Source organism: Melitaea cinxia, chromosome 4 (genome assembly GCF_905220565.1).
Source record: "Melitaea cinxia chromosome 4, ilMelCinx1.1, whole genome shotgun sequence".
Taxonomy (NCBI): domain Eukaryota; kingdom Metazoa; phylum Arthropoda; class Insecta; order Lepidoptera; family Nymphalidae; genus Melitaea; species Melitaea cinxia.
Window position 1 is genome coordinate 7201139 of NC_059397.1, and position 7290 is coordinate 7208428.

Below are 7290 nucleotides of genomic sequence, written 5' to 3' on the forward strand. Positions count from 1 at the left end.
GTGTGGACAGCGAGGATATTAAACGTACTCTACTGTGATTAATTTTATTAAATGTATTAGGTATTTGTTTTGTCTCTTTTCGACGACGCCGCGCCTTGTCTAGTTTCTGTACCGGTACAATATTTTTTTTCAAAAGTTAATTTAAAATCAAACTTCTTATTTTGAATATAAACATATTAAATAGAAAATATCTATCTTTGAACACATAAGTATTAAAGCATTTATTATTTAGACATTTTTTTTCTATAAGATAACTAGCGACCCGCCCCGGCGTCGCAAAATCTATCAGTGTTTCTCTACTATATTATTCATATATTATACACATAAACCTTCATCTGGAATCACTCTATTTACTAAAGAAAATAGCATCAAAATCCGTTGCGTAGTTTTAAAAATCTAAGCATTCAGATAGCGGAAAGCGACCTTGTTTTATACTATGAAATGAAATATATTCGTACCTACAAACATATGAAAAAACTTCGTTCAATAATGCAAAAAAAAAAATTAGAATTACTCGACATATACTAAGTACATATTTCTAAGTAGTCTTATTATAATTTTTAAACTTATATAAATCATTACTATCAAGTTAGCAAGAAACACTAAAACCATTCATAAAACAATTGGATAACTCGTTTACATCAATTCGAAGGAGAATCGAGGACAGTTCTTGTAAATCTATCTTCGATAGCGATCTTGATGTACGCACGGATGCAAAACGGGATCCTCTCCGACCCTCAGTTTGATTTAAGGAAATTTAAAATGTTCGATCGACTCAAAAAGGGTAAATACACACTAAACTAACGATTAAAATCTTTTAAATTCTACCTTTGATAGACATTCTACATACTAACCTACTAAGATATTATTAAGAATTCTAGGTAATAAAAAAAACTGTGTTATTAACGTAAACATCTTCTTGGACTGTACTTGTTTTCTTATTGATAAAATTTACTATTTATAAATAACATTAAGTGTGTCTTTAACCTAAGCCGTATATGCAATCTAACGTTCAGTCAATTTGCTTATCATTTAGCTCAGTGATGCGAACGTTTTAAATAAAACTCAATAAAATTTGGATAACAATAAGCTATTTACAATCCTAAACAATTTCAATAAATCGTATCCATCGACCTGATCTATTCATCTTTTAGTACATTGATCTTATCATCGAATTGGTTTTATATTTCAAAAAATGAGTACAATTTTTTTCGTTTGTGTATTTAAATAATTCAATATAATTTGAATTTTAAATTACCGCGGCTAATCTAATTTCAACTAAGCGTCCTATGGTGTGTATTCATCATATTAGCCGTTTGATTCTCGCCTCATAAATAAATAATACTCAAGGGGAGCCCAAACCTAGCGAGTAAAATTTATTGAGGTCTAATACAAACAAGGGCAATGTCCCACTGAGACACTCAGTTAGATCCTTCTAGTGATGCAAATACGTGTATAAAATTTATTGTCAAACAATACATAATGACAAGCTTTAAAGATTCGTTTGGGTTGTATTATATATTCCGTTTAACTTTTTAACTAATCTATTTTACACTGACAAATACAAATATATCATTTTAAATTGCATATGTCAAAATGCTTTTATTTTATTATGACTAAATGAGTTTCATATTGGGTTTGTTTGTCATGATCAAAGTGAAGTATCATCTTAAAGGCAAGGTGTATCGACACGGCACGTGTTGCGTGCATCACCTCGGCTCTACAAAAATGTAACACCGCTAAAAACAATATTTTGGCACGTCTGCTAACGACCGCCTCTGTTGATTTGGCAGATGTTATTTTTGGTCATTAGAAGTAAAAAAAAATCAATTAATAACCGCCGTTTGTACACAAAATTGATTACTCCCTCTAAAGTCAGAGCTCCGATGTACCCGGGGCATCCGTGTGAACCCTAAAAATTGTGATTGTGTTCTGCCTAATCAAAATACTATTAGCCCTTTCATTCTTACTTATGTCTGAAATTGAAAGTGCGAAAGAGATAACGGATAGGAAGTAAATGGTGCTTCCACTCTTTGCGACTACATTTTGATTGATGAACAGAGAAAACGCCTCAAGTGAGTTAATCACGCCCAAATTTAATTTAAAAGGAATATGAAAATGCGAAGGCTATTAATTATATTTTGTTTGTTTTGGAGCGCTTTTTTTCTAACCCGTATTCAATAACATACTCCGTAATTTTGAGACCAGAATAAAAACATAATGTAATACTACACCGATGCCTCAAGACTGTATCCAAGTACAGTTTAATTGAGAACAGGTCTTCTATTTCCAAATATTTTTAAAGTATAATTTTCAAAGATATTACTTATTAGGCATTTTTACATAATTATGTTTCGGTAGCTGTTAATTTTCTTATGTTTAATGAATTGAACAAGACTTTACTTTAATTTTTTTTATGTTTTTTAATATTCAATAAAATAAAATAGTTTTTTTATTCAATTTTATTTTGCGTTGTAGAAAATAGGTTTTTTAAGCCATACCGTCATAAAGATATTATTCACATTTTTTAAAGGTAAACGTTATAATGGTCGCGTTAAACGTTTTGTGGAATATAAACTTAAGTTAAACGTATCCTATTACATCCACTTAATGCTAGAGCAATTCAGGGCTATAAACATAATATTTCTAATCATGGGACCTTTGACTCTGTTGCCATGGAGTCGGTTTATAACTCTTTTAAAAAACTATACTTAGCTACAAATTTATTTATTTATTAATTTTTAAATACAGTTTTTATAGGCTAGTAATAATTATAGGAACTCAGTATCAAGTGACCCATTTAACAAATAACAAAATTGTAAGCACATCTCAAAACAATACTTTCTTCTCTTATTATTTATTTGTTTGGTCCTATATTGTATAAGAGTTGCCCATTATATTTATTTCTATTTTTGCAGTGTTATAATTTGTGTAACATTAAATCTCCATTCGTTCTATGTTCCTAAACACAAGCAATCGGTCATCATTTTAAAATTACGCATAAATAAATAGATAATAAAGTAAATTGAATATCTTCTCAAAAGTGGTCCACGACGTGTAATGACACCGGAACCCTTTGAATTAGTTTACGGTAAAAAAAAAACTGTCTGTTAACATGATGTAAGCACAGGCATTAGAGGCGCCTAAAGTTATCTTATATAGAATATCATAAATGTATTGCCATATCTATCAAAGATAGATAGATTATTTATACACATTTTATTACCACAAAGTAATTATGGTTTTTTTTTGTCACGAAATAATGCGAAATGACGATATATTCATGATTAATTATCATTTCGCGACAGTTATGAGTGATATAAAATTAATTATATTTTCGAAAAATCGATCTCAGAAAAAAATAAAAAATAATATCTTTTTCTGTTTTCATATACCGACATATGTCAAAATTTTTATTTTGTGTATCTTTTTATTTTTGTGTCAAATAATTTTAATATTTGTCTATTTTATAGTTATTTCTTCATGATATCCTGAATTACTTTAAAAGGAATACTTGTGAAGTAATTTTTATTTTTAATAAAGAAAAAAATTCAAAATTTATTCACAATGAAGATAATATAGTTAACGTACGAAAAATACATTCAGACAAATATGTACGTCTTTTTTAAGACAATCATTAAAAATAAGTTCAATAAGTACCTACTATTTTTTATTTTAGGATTTGTAAAAATAGGTAAAAAATTATTCTACTTTTTTGTAAAAAGATATAACAAAATTTTATAGCCTTTAAGTACATTAAAAATGGAGATTCAAAACTTTCTACTCATATTATCGTTCTCAAGATCTTCAAATGTAAAATTAATTTTTAATTTAACATTAAACTTTCCATCAATTTAAATAGACATTGAATAGTTCAATTCCGAGCCATAATCCGGCATCAGTCACCGTCAAAACCGTATCTGTAACGACGTGACATAATATTCGGTGTTAGAATTTATGCGGTGATGTTATCTCAAACATTCGATCAAACTTGCTACTTAACTATATCAAACAGGCAGATGTATTCAACTTGTTATCTCGGTTTGCGTGGGTGGACGGCACGCGACACGTTGCCAATGAACTGCTCTCAATGCTGCCCATTGTTGGTCACCCCTGCAACGATTAGTGGCACTCGCCACTACTACTTCCTTGTTTGTATTTGCCCAGGTACACTTATGTATTCGAAGAAGTACCCTTTCTTATTGAATTTCTTGTATAGTAGATTTAAGTTCTTATTATCAGATAAGACAATTATATTGTACCTAACCACGAGAATAATACAATTTTTCATATATATTCTTTAATATATTAAACAATTAGATACGTGTAATTAAATTTTTACAATAGTATTGTTTTCTAATATTTACGACAATTTCGACATTTTATCGCGGTTTATTAGGTTTTTTAGATGCTCGACGTTTCGAATACTTTACAGCAACCATGGTCACGAGAGTTTTTTTTAAATAATTTTCAGTAATAATTTAAGTAATAATAATTTAAGTTTTATACTAAAATGTGCATATTTATAATAAATCTTAAATAATATGTGAAGCTAATTTGACGTAAAAATAGCAGCTATGTAACAATACATAGCTACTATTTATTTATGTTTACTTTTTTTAAACTAAATTTTTTAGACTACAAATGTCTATGGTTAAAAGCATAATATGTCAACAATATTTATCAAAATTATTATCATTTAAATAACATACACATTTCATAAGAATTCATTTGAAACAAATGGTTACTAAATGAACTGGACTGCAATCAAAGCAATCAACATGCAAAAGTCCTACGGCTGGTCAAAGGCTACTTCCCAATATGGGAAAAGGGTTGGAAATTTATCAACTGCTATGTGGGTTAGCGGATAATTTTTATACCAGGACCAGCGACTTCTCTTAAGAGTATACAAACAACCGTGACCGATAGTTATATGTAACAAGTAAATATAGAAAAGCTACAAAGTCAATCACGAAGAGCAGAAAAAAACATATTTTTTATAAATACGAGGATTCGTCCCGAGAATCAAACCCACGACCGCGAACTGTCGCCCACTTCTCCCATCACTACACCAGAACGGTTGTAGTTACGGACTAATATCTTTAAGTTACGTGTACGCTAAAGAGCATCGCTTGAATGCGCGTGTCTTTAAAACGTCTAACATTTTACAGGTTAAACCAACCTCTAATAAGTGTTTCGCCATCGACAGTAGACAGCTTGTCGCATGATATTTCGATGATTATCTCTCGCTTGGAACATGATAAAAGAACGACATAGCATCTTATTAACATAATTATGCATTCAGATTTTATTATGATGGACGACCTGCCAATCTCCTAAAATCAAACAACCACCCGAGCAAACCGTAATTCGTGTATTTAGAAACATGTGTATCATATAATAAAAGAGGCCATTCGACTTAATGCTTTGTCCCGTTACTACCTAAAACCCTTTAAGGAAAATAATATCAAAATTTATAAGCTTTGTTTATTACGCACAATCGTTCCTAGAAATATTCTAGTAAATGGCTAGTTAATAGTGATTGATATAATTTGAACGCAATTTTGATATCAAAGTGGATAGCCGAAAGAAGATACTAAGCAAAACAGGAAGGTATTTAGGATAGAACTGGTCTTTGATTTTGCCGCTTGCTAATTTTAAAGCAGTTTATAAGTGTCGCAAAACAATTTAATGGAAAGAATTACAATTAAGAATGTCTGCAAACCTATAATGAAAACAAATTAGTAGGTTACACTTTTTTATGAAAAAGAGCTATTTAATCAAGAGTGGAACAATAATGGAATATAAATTTTACGTATTAATTGGTTAGATAGCGCTAATCGCTATCTGGATAAAATTTTAACTGATACTGAAGTAAAAATTTGACGCATGGCTGTCGCACAAACAAATCCTAATTTATTTCAAAATATATTCTTAAAAGAAGATTTAAGACAATTTTTTTTAATACTAAAATAATTTTATTTGTTACATTTACTTATGTCTATTACTACCTATATATAATCACACAAATAATTTATACTTGGCAACATAAAGGTGTCGATGAATCATAAGAAATAATGAATCACAACCCTATATATTATAAAACATTTAACTAAATTGTATTGGGGTTGAAGTATAGAACTAAATGTTGTACTATTATTTACTACGAGGGTAGATGAAAATAATAAGTTATACCTCTTTTAACTGTATTTATTTGTACGTCTAGCTGTTTTATTCAATGCGCAATGTCGGTTTAAAAATACTTTTTTCTTGGTAAAATCATAATCAAGATAACGTTTTTAGATCAACCCCCCAGAAATTAAGTTTCTTTGTTCACTTTTCTATTTTTTTAAAGTATAATTTTATTTTTTAAAGTGTAATTTAATTTGTGCTGTGTGGCTACGGCACCAAAGAAGAATATAGCCACCCCCTCTCTTCCCGTGGGTGTCGTAAGAGGCGACTAAGGGATAACAAATTTCCACTACCACCTTGGAACTTAAGAAGCCGACCGATGGCGCGATAACCATCTATCCGCTGGCTTTGAAACACACAGACCGAAGACGGGCAGCAAAGTCTTAGGTGCGAAAAAGCCAGCCCTGTGGTCACCAACCCGCCTGCTCAGCGTGGTGACTATGGGCAACACACATAAGTTCACGCATTTCTGGCCTGAACTTGAGGCCTATGTCCAGCAGTGGACTGCAATAGGCTGATGAATGATGATGATGATAATTTTATTTTCTTATGTTTATATTTAGGGAAGTGTTATTAAAATATCTTATATTTTAGATTTAATTTCTCATCAATATGATTAAGCTATATAGCGTAAGGATTTTTGTTATTTTGTGAAACCATTAACTCCACGTATTGTATATTCAAAGCCCTAAATAATATTTCTCACGTAATATGATACCATAGGAAGAAAATCAACCAAAACAGACAATAAGCATTCCATTTTATAAACCGGGGTTTTAAAGCCTATTAAAAATCCTGAAAATAATAAGTCTTAACAATTTTTTTAACTTAATCTTTATTTCTGATTTTCCATTTTATAATATGTAGCAGTAATTTTTAGGTTTATTCTATTTTTATATACGAAAGTTTTATATGTCAAAATTAAAAACATAATACATATATTCCGAAATGTTTAAAAATTATAAAGCTATTTATAAATAAAAGGTAAAAAAGTCATTGTAAATATCAAAACCTCTCATTACAACTAGAAAAAAATCTCACCCCAATGTCGAGGTGCATTTTACCTACACAACTTTTCGAAAATATCTGCTGTTACGA